General features: G+C 36.2%; 1 protein-coding gene across 44 annotated transcripts in view; it reads left to right on the forward strand.

Annotated features, from left to right (window-relative positions):
• Positions 1 to 17,516, forward strand: part of LOC147355172 (uncharacterized) — an 814,003-nt gene that overhangs the window by 71,455 nt on the left and 725,032 nt on the right. Inside the window, exon 4 of one of the 44 annotated variants that reach the window (XR_015144324.1) lies at positions 5,274 to 5,415. The exons of the other annotated variants lie outside the window; for them this stretch is intronic. The gene's annotated coding sequence lies outside the window, so the exon portion shown is untranslated. The remainder of the gene's footprint in view (positions 1 to 5,273; positions 5,416 to 17,516) is intronic. 44 annotated transcript variants of the gene reach the window in all.

Consider the following 17,516-nt stretch of genomic DNA (forward strand, 5'->3'; position numbering starts at 1 on the left):
GGAAGTGCTTGGGCACAGTGCATGGTTCCATGTCCTTAGAGCTTTGTGCTCTATGTGTAGGGTAGAATGAGTACTTAAGTGAACTGACCTCTCATCTTAGAGAGATTTTAACCTAGACTGCATTTTACTTAAATGCTTGGGTAATGGACACATCTTGGAAGTGTTTTGAGTGCAGAGATGACTTGGTGTTAGGAAGTAATTGGAGAGTAGTTTGCTAAGTGACATGTCAGCCTGCAGAAAGAGGTTGCTGGAAGTGGTACAGCTAAGAGGCAGAACAGGCCATTTGGTGATAGTTAGGGCTGTGTTTCTTGGATTATTGTTATTTTCATTTTCTGGATTTTCGTAGTCTTGCCTTCCAATGTTTACTGGCAACTCTAGAACACTTTTCCTCTTAGCATATCTTAGCTAATTGTCTCTTAAATCAGTAGCATAATACCTTTACTTTCTTCCTTAGGTATGATATTTAGCTATAATGAGCTTTTCAAAATACTGCATTAGTTCAGATCATATATGTACATATATATGTGTGTATAGCATTGGCTGATATTGCTGTTCATCCTAGTTATCATTAAAAATTCCAAATATATGTGGCAAAGATAAAAGCATGCATAATTGTGCTTAAGATAAAAATTATCCTCTATCATATTTAGGTTCAACAAAGATTTTTAGAACATGAACTATTCTCTAAGTACTTTCTTTTACTAGTGATAATTAAGTTGTGTAGTGTATAATAAGGTGTCATTGTGTTAACATACTACATATATTATCCTATGTAATAATTGGGCTTCCCTGGTGGCTAAGACAGTAACAAATCTGCCTGCAACACAGGAGACCCAGGTTCGATCCCTGGGTTGGGAAGATCCCCTGGAGAAGGGAATGACAACCCACTCCATTGTTCTTGCCTGGAGAATTCCATGGTCAGAGGAGCTTGATTGGCTACAGTCCATGGGGTCGCAAAGGGTCGGACATGACTGAGTGACTACACTTTCACTTTCATGTAATAATTACAATCCTATGATTTGTATGTTTTCTTACCCATTTCTTAGAATACATTGAGGTTTGGAGACATTAAATATTTTTCATATGTCAGGCAGCTAATAAACAATAGAGGAAGTACCCAAGTTAGTCTGGTTTCAAGAAATGCTATTTTAAAAAAAAATCAATTAATATAACTGAATCCTTACAGATATAGCTTTTTGCAGTCTGTATTATCTCCATTTATTTTTAGATCAGTGAACAGACTCATTTATCCAGATAGAAAATGGCTAAGCTGAACTTTAACTTAAGGTTTCCTGCTCCAAATTCCATGACCTGCATGCAGTATTAATTTCCTTATCGAGTTTAGGATTAAGAAGCAAAGTAAAATACAGATAATTTAGGGCCCTAAGTTTCCTGTTGATTACTGACTTCTCTAAAATATTGCCAGTTTTTGTTTTGTTTTAATCATTCATACCCTCGGCTTTGTTAATACTAATCATGGTCTTGGATTGAGTGTTTTCTGGTATGAATTTTATCTGCAAATCTGTATTTTTAGTAAGTTTTATTTCTATTCCTGTCTAGCACTGGAATCTTAAAACTCCATATTCTTCCCCAGGGCTTTATTTTCTATTGCTTCTAGTCATCCCACAAGAAATGGTGTGTATGACCATAGGCATCTTCATGGTAGCTTTTCCTGCCGCTTTCTTCTGTCTATTCTGTACAGCTGCCTAAGGAGTCATTTCAATGTCCACTCCATATTTCCCAGCTGTGTTTCATTTAGTTACCCAATGTAGTACAGATGCATGAAGAAACACTTCTTAGAAGGTTTGGGTTCAAGAATGCTTAGATTAGTGGGTGGCTTGGAGGGAAGGAGAGGAGGATGACAGGAAGAAATTGATGGGTTCCCCACAGAAAGGTGATTTTTAAAAATGCACAGTAAAGAATTTCTTATAACTCAAATCACCTGACAATGTACATAATACAGTTTGAGCATACAGTTATCTTAACTTTTGAAACAACTCTTAATTTATTAAAGTGAAAGTGCTTGCTAGCATTCGTTTCAGCTTGCATAGAAGAGGTAATGATTGGTTTAAAAATGTTTCATAATACAGAGTTAATTAATGGGTCTTAGGGGCTTAAAATTGTTAGGAATGATTTTTTTTTTAATCTATAGTACAGGCTTTAAATCACCACCTGCAAAATGAACAAGTGTTCTGTTGCTTGAAATATACTGATAGAAGCTAAAGTGAAGCTCATAAATTTTTTTGTTCTGTTTCTCTTCTTAACAAACACAGCTTAGGGTTATATAGTGCATTTCTGGGGTGGTCTTGGTCATTGTGCTGTCAGAAAGTGGTTTGTTATATTGTGCTAGAAATATAGATGTGATATATTATATTAGTGGGAAAAGATTCTTCAATGTTCCAGCATTATTCTCCTTGCATTTAGGTACAGTTCATTTAGTAAACATTTGTTGAATTAACACTGATTAGAGCATTTATTAGAGAAGGCAATGGCACCCCACTTCAGTACTCTTGCCTGGAAAATCCCATGGATGGAGGAGCCTGGTAGGCTGCAGTCCATGGGTTGCTAAGAGTTGGACACAACTGAGCGACTTCACTTTCACTTTTCATTTTCATGCATTGGAAAGGAAATGGCAACCCATTCCAGTGTTCTTGCCTGGAGAATCCCAGGGACAGGGGAGCCTGGTGGGCTGCCGTCTATGAGGTCGCACAGAGTTGGACACGATTGAAGCGACCTAGCAGCAGCAGCAGCAGCAGCAGCAGAGCATTTATTCTCCAATATGACATACACCAATTCTTAGTGCATTATACTCAAAGCAGCTTTTTCTTTTTTCCTTTTATTTTATTTTTAAACTTAACAATATTGTATTAGTTTTGCCAAACATCGTGTTCATTTATGTTATCTCATTGGCTCCCCTAGGAATTGAAAGCATTTAAATGTTTTTTTTGTTTTTTTTTTTAATTGGGATAAAATATATATAGCACAGATTTTAGCATTTTAAGCATTTTTAAGTATATAGTTCATTGGCATTAACTATACTCACATTACTGTGCAACCATCACCAGCATCCGTTGCCAGAACTTTTTTTTTTTTTAACTTAAACGGAAGATCCATAAATATTAAGGAGTAATTCTCCATTGCCCCATCCCACCAGCCCTTGGCAATCATCACTCTACTCCCTGTCTCTATGAATCTGACTACTCTATATACTTCATATAAGTAGAATTTACAATATTTGTCTTTTTGGCCTCATAAGCATTTAACTTAATGTATTATTACTGTTTTATTCACCCTACTCCAAAATTACATCTGGACAGAACGAAGACTCAGAAATGAGAGAGTGCAGGCAGAGTCATATAAGTAATTGATGGTAAACCTAGGCCGGAACCAATTTCTTTTCTCCTAGACTTGTGTTCATTGCAGTAAAGATGTAGATTTACTTATTTTCTCATTCACATAAAGTGATATTCTAAATTTTTAAACCAAAAATGAGAGACAAAACATCACATTCAAATAAAATTCAGCCTAAATCTAGGTTGTAGTTCAATATTTGAAAAAATCTCTAATCATGTGATAGTGTTTCAAAATTCTTACTTACAAAATTATAAATCAATAGAATTTGTTAAAAATACCCATAATATATTCTGTTTACCTCTCTGGCTGAATATGTCTCTTTTCTGGACTACCCAATGAAAATAAGGCACAATGGTGTAAGCATAGAGACAAATGCCCTAAAATGTTTCAAATACATAGTTTATATCCGTCCAGCAGCCTCAACTGATTGGAATGGGGCCAGAACACCATTCCCGTGGCTGACGTGATATAACTTATCTATGCATTTACCCTTGGGCTTGTGTGCTAAGTCACTTCAGTCATATCCAACTCTTCTTTTTATATATAATTATATTTATTTTTAATTGATGATTGCTTTACAATATTGGTTTGATTTCTGCCATATATCAACATGAATTAACTATAGGTGTACACAGGCCCCCTCCCTCCTGAGCCTCCCTCCCAACTCTGTAATTTTATTCCTAGATTTTTAAGGACTGTTGGCTACCCTATGTAACTCTAGCCCACCAGGCTCCTCTGTCTGTGCGATTCTCCACTCAAGAATGCTGGAGTGGGTTGCCATTCCTCCCTCCAGAGGATCTTCCCAACCTAGAGATAGAATCTGGGTCTCCTGTATCTCCTGCATTGCAGGCAGATTCTTTACTGCTGAGCCACCAGGGAAGAATTTACCCTTAGAAAAGGTTAAAAGTGATTATTATTTTTTTAAGAAAATCATTTTATGTTTAGACTAATTTAAGCTGTGTTTGAGTGAATTATTTTTCTTTTGGTTAAGACTGAAGTTCTGCTCAATAACACTTTTGGTTTGACCTTGGCCCACAAAGAATGAACTTTCTGCCAGGCACTGTGGCATAACAAGTACACATTTGACTCTTAATGAAGCCCTAAACTTCTCTCCCAAGGAGAGGTATAAAGAATTTCTCCAGCGTTTACCTTTAGCCCTCGCACAAGAATCAAAGGCCAGGGCTCATTCAAAAGTCCTCTTTGATTATAAGCTGCCTGCCTATCCAGAATTATCACATTTTTATCCTAGATTTCTTACAGTCCTCTATTTTTTCTCATGCACTATAACTGTGGGATGTTAGCCTTTGTTTCGGAGAAGGTGATGGCACCCCACTCCAGTACTCTTGCCTGGAAAATCCCATGGACGGAGGAGCCTGGTGGGCTACAGTCCATGGGGTAGCTAAGAGTCGGACATGACTGAGTGACTTCACTTTCATTTTTCACTTTGCTGCATTGGAGAAGGAAATGGCAACCCACTCCAGTGTTCTTGCCTAGAGAATCCCGGGGATGGGGGAGCCTGGTGGGCTGCCGTCTCTGGGGTCGCACAGAGTCAGACACGACTGAAGCGACTTAGCAGTAGCAGCAGCAGCAGCCTTTGTTTCATAATAAAATTATATAGTTAAAAACTTTAGGAAATACCAAGTTAATAAAATGTAACTTTTTCTTTACTTTGTTTAGAACCTTTAATATGCTAAGATGTGAATTGTATATTTATGCAAAGGATATATAACAGTATCTCCCAGACTTTCTTGACTGACAAGTTCCATACTAATGATTTTTGAGGCTGGAATTCGTTCTAGAGTATCTTCTCTAGGAAATAAATACTAAAAACATTTTCCTGGGTCACTTTTTACAATAATTTAAAAAACATTTTAGATAAGGTATTAAGCTCAATAATATGTGATTTGGAAATATTTCAGTCTCTATTATCAAGGACCTCCTGGCTGCAAGGAAAAGAGACTAGTCAAACCTACTGCAATAGACTCTGTGATGGAAAATGAGGTGCTGTGGGGACTCGTTGAAAGGACACAAGACAGAGATCGGAGAAGATTCCCCAAAAAGGTGATACTTAGAGGATGAACAGAGACTAAAAGAAAAAAGCATGTTGTTCTAGCAAGATAGAGGTTAAGCAGACACAGGATGAACAGGATGATTCTGATGGTTGTATAGGTGCGTGGATAAATTTGTTCAGAATGTTGTTTAGGGAGAGAGCACTAAGAGAACAGAAACAATCTCCAAATGGAAATAAACCCATGGCAATGAAGCATCATAAATGGAGAGACTGCAGCAAGTCTGTAGAAGTTGGAAAGTGAATATGAGCTGGGAAGTGGATTCAACATGGTACAAAAAAAATTATTTAAGAATAATATGATCCTATGAAGCTTTTAGAGGTATTACCCGGTGACTCTCAGGTGGAATCCCAGAGGCAGGCACCGAGTGTAGATGTGAGAAGAGGGGCTGAAATAGGCAGATAATTAAAGACGTGTTATGGAATCCTTGTGCCAGATGCTATCCCTGTATACACCTGGACAAGAAAATCAGAGGGCTCTTCTGTAAAGAGAATGGCTAACCTTCCTAAAGAGAGCTGAGGTTACTAAAGTGGACATTGGCACTCCAAAATAGTCCTCTACATACAGCCTGATTATTGTGGGACCACCATGATACATACACCCCAAAGAAGTCAGTCCATACCCCTAAGTTGTGTACATAGAGCTGCCAGCAAGCTTCTCAGTTGAGAGAGAGGCCTGATGACTGCCAGATACCACCGTAATCAGCATAATCCTTTCCTCAAACAGGAAAAAGGGAATCATAGTCACTAAGCCTGAAAGGAAAACTAGTTTCTTGGGTGAGAAAAACCAAGATACTGCCAAGTAGCACCAACTGGTATATATTCCCTAAATAGCAGAATTAGACAGGAACATTGTACTTAGAGTTGTGGAAGTAACCAACAAAAGCAGGAAATACAAATTATTGCCTCTGGCTGGTGGGACTGGGCCTTATGTTTTTTTTTCTTTTTTAATTTTATTTTATTTTTAAACTTTACATAATTGTATTAGTTTTGCCAAATATCAAAATGAATCCATCACAGGTATACATGTGCTCCCCATCCTGAACCCTCCTCCCTCCTCCCTCCCCATACCATCCCTCTGGGTCGTCCCAGTGCACTAGCCCCAAGCATTCAGTATTGTGCATTGAACCTGGACTGGCATCTCGTTTCATACATGGTATTTTACATGTTTCAATGCCATTCTCCCAAATCTTCCCACCCTCTCCCTCTCCCACAGAGTCCATAAGACTGTTCCATACATCAGTGTTGATGTGTGCAAGGAGGGATAGGGAAGAAGCTATTACTTTTCATTACAAATTTTATAAGGTAACATATACATGAATTGATTGTTAAAAATAAAACAACTTTTTGTATGTTTGTATTCTGAACGTTGTACAGAATATACAATGTTCAGTGTTAAAAACAAACCCAAAGAATTACTGTATCATTGAATTGTCCACAAATTATATATGTTTCAAATGATATTTAATTATAGTTGCAAGATTTTGAGGTTTTGTTTTTTTTTTGTCTTTGACTTCAAAATACTCTTCCAAAACTTTTCCTGAAACAACCAACTCATGAATCATATTTACTTTGTAATGGTTCAGATTTATAGTCACATAATGTCATATTTAGAACAAGGAAATCTTTCTAAAGAGACTCATCAAAATCATTGTAGAAATTTTTGTATAATTTGGGGGGGAATAAAATTGGCCACTGTTGAATGTTTAAGCACAATTTAAGCAGCCATAGATGGAAAATACGTTTCCTAAATTACGTTTAGAGATACACTAATCTAATGAATCTATTTATGTTGAGAATTTATCTTTAAAAAACCATTTTTTATTGCTCAACCTCTCTTTGTATGTAGATTCATTTTCTCAAACAGTCTCTGAGTGCAGGTATCATTTGCTTATTTTAACAAACTGTGGTTTAATGAAGTTAGATGTCTTACTGGAATTACAGTCCAAGTTTTCTGATTAGCTCACTTCTTTCACTGCACCAGGCATTCATAATTGTAGAGATTTTTTTCAAAATCATTCAAAACCCATAATTTTAAAATATTTGGTGGAAATATATGTTATGCATTTAGTAATTTTTTTCAATGATGAAAGATCTCTGGAATTATCTTAGCATTTTAGCCCAGACTGGCAATACCCAAACCTCTTGGTATGATAGTTCTTTAGATTTGTGTTTAATCAGTGAATGGCACATGTAAGACAGCTGTTGTGTAATAGAGGAAGAGGTTCATAAATCTTGTTAAAGAACAAGCAGTTAAGAAGATCAGAAACAATATAGATATTTATTGGTAAGGACACTATACTTGTAAAGTCAAAGTTTTCTAAAACAAGGAGACATTTTGCTCTGACAGCAAAATGATGGAATTTAGTTAACTTTTATGTACCACACACTTTTCAGTTGAGATCCTGTGAGGTAATCTACATTTCTGTTCTCTTTTCTTTTCTCCTCACTCTATCATTTCCTCCCCTGCCCTCTTTTTACTTTTTGTTGAAGAATGGACTTGGAAAACCTTGTGTTGGTATTTCTTGCTCAGACCTAGTCAAGTCTCAATATAGGTTTGGTGAATTAATTAAACTATATGTTATTAACATCTCTAAAGTGATATAATAGTTTGAATGCTAAAGAATGTGATGATAATAAAGGAATATGTTTTCATTATTGTGTTTCCTTTCAGATGAATTAGTCATCCTATTTTTCTTAGATATATGATAATGAGTTGTGATTCATCTCTTGAGAGACTGATGCAATAGATAATACAAGTATCAGATTTTAACAGAAGTGTCCCTTCTGACTTTATAATATGTTTGAAAAGACTAGATTTATATGAAAGCCAACTTCTTTTGAGGAAAGTCACTTTCATATCAGGTCGGTAATTGGTAATGAGGCCAATATTCAAACTCACCTGTTGTGATAGCTACAATACACATTTCCTAAACTGTGTTCTTTTACCGTGATTGCAGCTTGCATATTATTTGCATCTTATTAATCTTGTGAAAGTTCTCATTACTGATTTTATCTGTTTAGGCCTGAATAATCTTTGAATGCGAAGATTTCAACCTTCGTGTTCTCTGAACTTTCTCTTATATATTATTAGCACTTTGTTGATTTCTCAGATTAATTTTATCTTAATGCATTTTTACCTCTGAAAACATTTAAATATTTTACTCAGTAAATAAATGTTCAAAATGCATATGCTTGCTTAAAAAACTCATGGAACAATGCTGCATATATGGTGAGTTATCCTCAAAGTGGACTATCTTATAGTATTCCTTATATAATAAAGCTATTTTTGTAATAATCATGAAATGAAGCAGATAATAGCAGACATAATAACAGGAAAAGAAATACAGGGAAATTTTAATGTATTAAATTTGTATATATAATTAGGCCAGTAAAAAAAATTATAAAACAAAAAAGTATGAATGGATTAATACTTCTTAATTTCATTAAAGTATTTTTTAAAAAATAGGGAAGAAACACATGATGGATACCTTCAAGAAAATAAATTCTGCAAGATTCAGAGAATGATTTGTAAATAGAGTTACATTATTAAAGTAAGCCAAATAATCTTTCTTCATCTTAACAAACACTGTGCTATCATTGTTTATTTTTAATTTACAGATGCAATAATATCTTGAGCCACAGTGCTTATAGTTGTGAACTGTGCCTGAACGGAACTGTTATTTCAAACTATGTTGAATTTATATTGAATTTTATATTTAAAATGCATGTGGGAAGCTATGATGGCTGAATTTGTGTGTATCAGGGCTAACTGGGTAACTTGGATTTTACAAATTAGCTTGCCCATAGAATATCATTTTTATTAAAGGTAAATAATAAACACTCGCTAATTTGGAACATACATATATTTCATTAAAATTCAACAATAACAGAAGCAATGTTAAGAACATAGAGCAGAGATTTGCAAACTACCGCCTGTAGGCCAAACCGCACATCATCCCAAGTGCACCATTTTTGGGGAGAGTAAGAGGGAGAGCAGAAGGCTAAGATGCCATTTCTGAGCGTGATCATACAAAGTGGGGCTGAAGATTGCCGTATATGTGAGTGTTGCTCTATTAGGGTATATTAAAAAGTGAACACAGACATGGCATTTCACTTCCCAGTTGCTGTGCATCTTATGTGTAGACTTTCTCTAGTAAATGTGGTTCACTTGAGTGTGGCTGGGAACGTATGTCTCATGTGTCTGAACTTCCTTTTTTTTGTGGAGAAAGTCCAAAGTACAGATTTAAATCAAAGCCTTTAAGGAATTATATTTCTTCAAGGAACTTGACCTTGATATAGGTTTATCTCTTACATGTTCATTAAAAATAGTTTAATGACTGGGAAACTGTCTTTACATAAATATTTGCAAGCAGCGCCTTTGAAATAATTTCTCTCCTTTTGTCTAAACTTATTTAAATTAAATGCCTCTTAATTAGGTAATTAAATTTCCTAGACTCTTTCTTTAAAGTGCATTGTTTTTAGCAGCTCATAAAAATTTTCCATACATTAAAAAACATTAACCTGTCATATTTAGCAGATCAGAAATATAAACTGTAAGAAGAATACCTTTTGTATTATCATTTGCTTTAGCAAATAGGTCATCATGTTGTTAGTCTCTATGAAGATTTGCACCCAAGGGGAATAGTCTTTGCTTCTTTCTGTGGTAATTATTCATAGATATTCCTGAATTTATACTTCAGTGACTACAATTTTTACAGCATAGGCTACTGACTATGATATTTCAATCATGCTGGTTCTTTTAGTGTAGTGATTTTTCTCCATTTTGTGTATATCATGCAAAGTTAAACACTTATAGGAAATGCCAGTTGTAGACTATAAAACTGTATAATTCCATATGTAACTAATAGAGATATGACCATATATTTTGTGCACTTTAAGTTTCCAAAGCTTTGAGAAATTAAAAAAAAATCCTATATGGTCTAGATATATAATTTAGGAAAGTAAAGACATGAGATCTGGCTTGTATGTAATCTCAGACACGGGCCCAAGAAGACACTAAGGCAAGCACACTTCAGTGCATTGTGCTCTCCTGGAATACAAGCATAATCAGTCAACCTGATTCCAGATGAAATTGTTAAATAAAAATATAGCAATTCTTTGGGACTGGAATGAAAACTGACCTTTTCCAGTCCTGTGGCCACTGCTGAGTTTTCCAAATTTTCTGGCATATTGAGTGCAGCACTTTCACAGCATCATATTTCAGGATTTGGAATAGCTCAACTGGAATTCCATCACCTCCACTAGGTTTGTTTGTAATGATGCTTCTAAGGCACACTCGATTTTGCATTCAAAGATGTCTGGCTCATGGTGAGAGATCACATAACCATCATGGTTATCTTGGTCATTAATATCTTTTTTGTGTAGTTTTTCTGTGTATTTTTGCCACTCTTCTTAATATCTTCTGCTTCTGTTAGGTCCATATGTTTCTGTCCTTTATTATGCCCATTGGTATCTCTAATTTTCTTGAAGAGATCTCCAGTTTTTCCCATTCTGTTGTTTTTCTCTATTACTTTGCATTGATCACTGAGGAATGCTTTCTTATCTCTCCTTGCTATTATTTGGAACTCTGCCATCAAATGGGTATATCTTTCCTTTTCTCCTTTGCTTTTCACTTGTCTTCTTTTCTCAGCTATTTGTAAGGCCTCCTCAAACAACCATTTTTGCCTTTTTTGCATTTCTTTTTCTTGGGGATGGTGTTGATCACTGCCTCCTGTACAATGTCATGAACCTCAATCTATAGTTCTTCAGGCACACTGTTTCTCAGATCTAATCCCTTGAATCTACTAGTCACTTCCACTGTATAATCATAAGGGATTTGATTTAGGTCATATGTGAATGGTCTAGTGGTTTTCCCTACTTTCTTCAATTTATGTCTGAATTTGCAATAAGGAGTTCATGACCTTAGCCAGAGTTAGCTCCCAGTCTTGTTTTTGCTGACTGTATAGAGCTTCTCCATCTTTGGCTACAAATGATATAATCAATTTGATTTTGATATTGACCATCTGGTGATCTCCATGTGCAGAGTCTTCTCTTGTGTTGTCGGAAGAGGGTGTTTGCAATGACCAGTGCCTTCAAAATTCTCTAAGCCATACTTCAACATTACATGAACCGTGAACTTCCAGATGTTCAAGATGGATTTAGAAGAGACAGAGGAACCAGAAATCAAATTGCCTACATCCACTGGATCATAGAAAAAGCAAGAAATTTCCTGAAAAACATCTACTTCTGCTTTGTTGACTGTGTGGATCACAATAAACTGTGGAAATTTCATAAAGCAATGGGAATACCAGACCATCTCACCTGCCTCCAGAGAATTCTTTATGCAGGTCAAGAAGCAACAGTTAGAACTGGACATGGACCAACAGACTGGTTCCAAATCAGGAAAGGAGTATGTCAAGACTGTATATTGTCACCCTGCTTATTATCTTATATGCAGAATACATCATGTGAAATGCTAGGCTGGATGAAGCATAAGTTGGAATCAAGAGTGCCAGGAGAAATATCAGTAACCTCAGATATGCAGATAACACCACACTTATGGCAGAAAGCAAAGAAGAACTAAAGAGCCTCTTGGTGAAAGTGAAAGAGGAGAGTGAAAAAGTTGGCTTAAAACTCAACATTCAGAAAACTAAGATCATGGTATCTGGTGCCATTACTTCATGACAAATAGTTGGAGAAACAATGGAAACAGTGAGAGACTTTTATTTTTGGGGCTCCCAAATCACTGCAGATAGTGACTGCAGCCATGAAATTAAAAGATGCTTGCTCCTTGGAAGAAAAGCTATGACCAACCTAGACAGCATATTAAAAACCAGAGACATTATTTTGCCAATGGCTATGGTTTTTGCAGTAGTCATGTATGGATGTGAGAGTTGGACTATAAAGAAAGCTGAGCACTGAAGAATTGATGCTTTTGAACTGTGGTATTGGAGAAGACTCTTGAGAGTCTCTTGGACTGCAAGGAGATGCAACCAATCCATCCTAAAGGAAATCAGTCCTGAATATTCATTGGAAAGGCTGATTCATTGGAAATCAGTCCTGAATATTCATTGGTGAAGCTGAAACTCCACTACTTTAGCCACCTGATGTGAAGAACTGAGTCATTGGAAAAGACCGTGATGCTGGGAAAGATTGAAGGCAGGAGGAGAAGGGGACAACAGAGAATGAGATGGTTGGATGGCATCCCTGACTTGATAGACATAAGTTTGAGTCAGCTATGGGAGTTGGTGATGAATAGGGAAGCCTGGTGTGCTGCGGTCCATGGGGGCACAAAGAGTCGGACACAACTGAATGACTGAACCGAACTGAACTGAACAGTAATTCTGAGTCTTACTCTATGTCAGTATGTACTCAGCTGTTCACACTGTTTAAGAGATTCCTTACTTTGAAAGAATCAGTCCAGAATCAACTGGTTGATTATAATTTGGAAGTCATAAAAGATTTTCCTCTGTTAGGAAGGTAGAGATAAATTTTGATGCCCATTCTAAACACAGCTTATAGCATTTATTGCCATGTGCCCAATTTGGTCCAAGCAAAAAGAATGGACAGCTCATGCTCAAAAAAAACCAAATTCCCTGGTGGGTTTTGAAGAAGGGTTTTAAATGACAGTGTGAGGGAGATGGTCACAGGGATATGATCAGCTTGTGCCTACTTCTCTGATTGATTTGTGAGAGAGCAGTTCCATGTTTCTGGAGTCCAGAAACATCCAATCAGAGAAGTAAGCACAATCTGATCGTACACCGGTGAGGACCCACATCAGAACTAATAATATTTATGCAAGAAAGTTTTGACATACTTTTTATACTACCTTATTGTTACAGCAGGCAGGTAGCTAGATATGAACAGAGAAATGGGGGCAGGGACCAGGTGGAAGGAAATGTTTAAACAGTGGAGGTCTATGGGCAGACAAAGAAAAACAGGAAACTTCAGACTGACAGGAAGCCACACATTTTGGGTGATAAATGTCCTGGAGACACACAAAGAAAGTTGGGCAAAGATTGGAATCTCCTGCCTCCGAATGTAAACTTTAGCTCATTATGTTCTTATTATAATAAAATTAGCCTTGCATATAAGAAGTACGCATTAGGTGCCAATACTATGACACTTCCTATCTGAGCTAAATGAGAATAAAAACCCCTCCTCCCCCCAGGAAGATGGAGCTGAGATGAAAATCAGGGAGTACAACCTTAAACCCCTTCATCCCCAATGAATATTCCACCCCTTCATTTGTATTTCCCTCATAAATGGCTTTCCAAAAAACCCAGGGCAGAAACCACTCTCCTGTCTGCTGGCTTTCCCTCTAAGAGTGTATTCTTGCTTAAATAAATCTTCACTTTACTTCCCGAACCTCCCTGTCTCATCTCGAAATTCTTTTCGTGACAAAGTAAGAACCTTTAATTCACCAGGGACTTGATCACGGTAAATTCATCACTCTGTTAGTAGAATTCGTCATCATCTCAATAGATACATGAAAGTCATTCAGTGTTGTAGACCCATAAAAGTGTCAGTGTGTGTTTGTGTATGTGTGTGTATTGAGTAGAAGAGAATTTTACTTAACCGACTTGTGTGTATTTTCCACAACTGAATGTAAAATATGGTGCTTAATTTTTAACTTCAGAAGCATTTTAAAAAGCCATGCCTACTCTCATTTGTGGCTATTGTTCAGGCTCTCAGTCTTGTCCGACTCTGTGTGACCCCATGGACTGCAGCACACCAGGCTTCCCTGTGCTTCACTGCCTTCCAGAGTTTGCTCAAACTCATGTCCACTGAGTCCGTGATACCACCCAACCATCTCATCCTTTGTCACCCTCTTCTTTTGCCCTCAATCCTTCCCAGCATCAGGATCTTTTCCAATGAGTCAGTTCTTCACATCAGGTGGCCAAAATATTGGCGTTTCAGCTTCAAGCATCAGTCCTTCCAGTAAACATTCAGGGTTGATTTCCTTTAGAATTGACTGGTTTGATCTCTTTGCTGTCCAAGGGACTGTCAGGAGTCTTCTCCAACACCACAATTTGAAAGCATCAGTTCTTTGACACTCATTTATGATCCAACTCTCACGTCTGACATGACTATTGGAAATACCATAGCTTTGAATATACAGACCTTTGTTGACCAAGTGATGTCTTTGCTTTCTAATATGCTGTTGAGGTTTTTCATAGCTTTTCTTCCAAGAAGCAAGCATCTTTTAATGTCACGGCTGCTGTCACCATCTGCAGTGATTTCGGAGCCCCCCAAAATAGAATCTGTCACCGTTTCCAATTTTTCCCCATTTATTTGTCATGAAGTGATGGTACCAGATGCCATGATCTTAGTTTTCTAAATGTTGAGTTTTAAGGTAGCTTTTTCACTCTTCTCTTTCACTTTCAAGAGGTTCTTTAGTTCCTCTTTGCTTTTTTCCATTGAGGTGGTATCATCTGTATATCCAAAGTTATTGATATTTCTCCTCGGAATCTTGATTCCAGTTTGAGCTTCATGCAGCCTGGCATTTCACATGATGTACTCTGCATGTAAGTTAGATAAGCAGGATGACAATGTACAGCCTTAATGTACTCCTTTCCCAATTTTGAACCAATTTGTTGTTCCTTATTTGGTTCTATCTATTGCTTCTTGTCCTGCATACAGGTTTTCTACTCTCACTACTCCCACTTAAATCATTAATTACTGGAGGTCCTGGTCAGTGTAACATGATTTTCTTTTCTGAACTTATGGGTTACTGGATTATTTAGATGTGACTTTTATGGCTTTCAAACATTTGGTAGTTTTGTTCTTTTTTTGGTTTGTTTTAGTTTTGTTAATTTCTGTTATTGAACTTCATAGGGCTGTGGTAAGAAAAGACAGTCTTAGAGTATCAATTATTTGGAATTTGTGGAAGCTTTATTTCTATGGCTTACTACATAGTTAATGTCTCCTTGGTGAAATGTACACTTTATATATATGTATGTATGTATGTATGTATGTATATATTCAGTGAGGAACTAAAATTTGTGTCCTTGATTTATAAAGATGTCTTTAATTCATCCTAAATCTTGAGTGATAGTCTGAAAAGGCATATAATGAATACAAGGTATTTTTCCTACAGCTATCTATATATACTTATTTTCTGATTTCTGTCATATATTTCTAGGAATAAGAAATCTGCCATCCATCCAAGTAGTGAAGTTTCCTTAAAGAAAATCAGGCTTTTATAGGAAATAGTTTTTACTAAAATATATTTTAATTGCTGCTAACAGTGGCAAAGTTCATAATGTGTAGAGATGTAAATTAGGCATTTGGTGGACTTTTTTTTTTTTAACGTGATCATTCATATAATTAGTTCTTGGAAAATTTCAGCTCTCATATCCTCAAATATTACCTCTTTGTAGTCTTTCTATTTTTTGTTTTCTGAAATTTGGCAGATATATGAGCTCCTCATGTCTCTTAATCTCTCTCTGTTTATCTGTTTTAGTTTCTGGGAGATTCCCTTAGTTCCATTTTCTAGCTTATTAATTTTGTGGTTACATTTCTTTGAGATTTACCCTGTAGTTTGAAGGATTTTAAAGTTTCCCTAACAACACTATTTTTGTATTTCCAAATTATTAATTTATCCTTTTTCCTGTCTGCTGTTTTGTAATCACTTATCACTTTCATAAAAGTCTTTTCTCTTTATCTCTTTGACATATTTATTTATTTTTAAATAGTTATTTTTTATTTATTGGCTATGCCACATGATATGTGGTATCTTAGTTCCCTGACCAGGTACAAAGCCACACTCCCTCTAAGCACAGAGTCTTAATCACTGGACCACCAGCAGATGTTTAAACAATTCTTTTAACATTTTTCTTAAATTATTAACTTAATTTTCTGGGGTCCAATTCTCTCCTGTTGGAAGCAATGAACATTCTTACATTTTATCTGTTTATTGTGTGTTTGATTTTACTTCTGCTGGTACATAATGTTTGCTCCACGAAGGTACTGATTTGTTAACTACCTTTATAAAGATCATTTTTTAAATCAGTCTTAACATTTAGGCATATAGTAGGTATTTAATAAATTTTTGTTGCATCAGTAATATGACCTCTATGGTGGCTCCCATGGTAAAGAACCTGCCTGCAATGCAGTAATGCTTGTGCTTTTGCTCTTTTTAAATCTTTTCTGTAAACTCACCCTAAATGGACTTGTAACTGTCTATGTGACTGCTTTGTGTTCATTTCTTCTCTGGGTTTATAAGGTGCGTAACTTGAACATGGTAAACGTTTGGCTTAAAACTCAGTCTGTGTGATGCCTCATATTCGTGCCGCACACGACTAGCTTTTCACCTGTGCTAGGCTGTAGGCTGGTAGTTTCTTTCTTTCCGTTTTCATGGGAAGAGGGTACAGATCTGGCTCCCAGGTTTGTATCAGTCTAGCCCATGATTTCATAACCTGTATTTGCCTCTGTATTCATAGGTTACATAACTAGAGTTTCAATTACTTTCTTTCTCTTGCTTTTACTTTTTCTAAGCTATCCTTTTTCTCCTTCCTGGATATTTACCTATTTAGTTAATGAGTTTGTCTCCATATTTTAAACAATAAAAAAATAAGCCATTACCTAACATTCTTCATTTTGAGAATAGAAGAGATAATTCTATATGTTTTTTCTATCTTCAACTAAAAAATGTTTGATTTGTTCAAAAAATTGAGAATTATTTATACATCTTCTTATTTCAGCCCCAAAGAGAAAAAAATGCTTTTTTAGGTGGTAGCATGGAGCTATAACAAGTAAATTCATACTTTTCATGAAAGGACAGCTAGTGTAAGTGGTACTGGGAAAACTGGACTGCTGCATGTAAAAAGGTGAAACTAGAACACTTCCTAACACCTTATACATAAATAAACTCAAGATGGATTAACGACTTAAATGTAAGGCCAGAAACTATGAAGGTCTTAGAGGAAGACATAGGCAGAACACTCTTTGACAAATCGCAGCAAGATCCTCTTTGACCCACCTCCTAGAGTAATGGAAATAAAAATAAAAATAAACAAATGGGACTTAATTAAACTTAAAAGTTTTGCACAGCAAAGGAACCAATAAACAAGAGTAAATGACAGCTTTC

This window comes from Bos grunniens, chromosome 17 (genome assembly GCF_055505025.1).
Source record: "Bos grunniens cultivar Pamir isolate PY7600 chromosome 17, Bosgru_T2T1.0, whole genome shotgun sequence".
In the NCBI taxonomy this organism is placed as follows: domain Eukaryota; kingdom Metazoa; phylum Chordata; class Mammalia; order Artiodactyla; family Bovidae; genus Bos; species Bos grunniens.